Source organism: Sinocyclocheilus anshuiensis, unplaced genomic scaffold (assembly GCF_001515605.1).
Source record: "Sinocyclocheilus anshuiensis isolate Anshui unplaced genomic scaffold, SAMN03320099.WGS_v1.1 scaffold566, whole genome shotgun sequence".
Classification (NCBI taxonomy): domain Eukaryota; kingdom Metazoa; phylum Chordata; class Actinopteri; order Cypriniformes; family Cyprinidae; genus Sinocyclocheilus; species Sinocyclocheilus anshuiensis.
This window is the reverse complement of record NW_015542410.1, coordinates 281773-282089: the sequence shown is the minus strand read 5'-3', so window position 1 is coordinate 282089 and position 317 is coordinate 281773. Positions and strand designations below refer to the sequence as shown.

General features: G+C 52.7%; 1 pseudogene; it reads right to left on the bottom strand.

Annotated features, from left to right (window-relative positions):
- The window catches only part of LOC107693250 (tetranectin-like), a 7331-nt pseudogene that overhangs the window by 5811 nt on the left and 1203 nt on the right, over positions 1-317 (bottom strand).

The window sequence follows — 317 nt, the reverse complement described above, 5'->3', positions numbered from 1 at the left end:
GTGTCCATTTTTGGAAGACCAAACAAAGTAGTTTCGCTTTCACAATGAAACACAGCGTCACACACGGCGGGCTGAGTGAGCAGAGGCGGGCAACCATATGTGACGACCCCGGGCTGGACTCCGCTTCGTCCACGGTGAAAGCCGATCCGGCGATCCACAGCGTGAAGTTGATGTATTTCCTCAGCGACCAGCACGGATCAGCTCTAGACATGACGAAGCGGATATCGTCCTCTTTTGGAAGGCCAAACAAAGTAGTCTCACTTTCACAACGAAACACAGCGTCTTCACGACATGGCGGTGGCGGCAACAATACTACA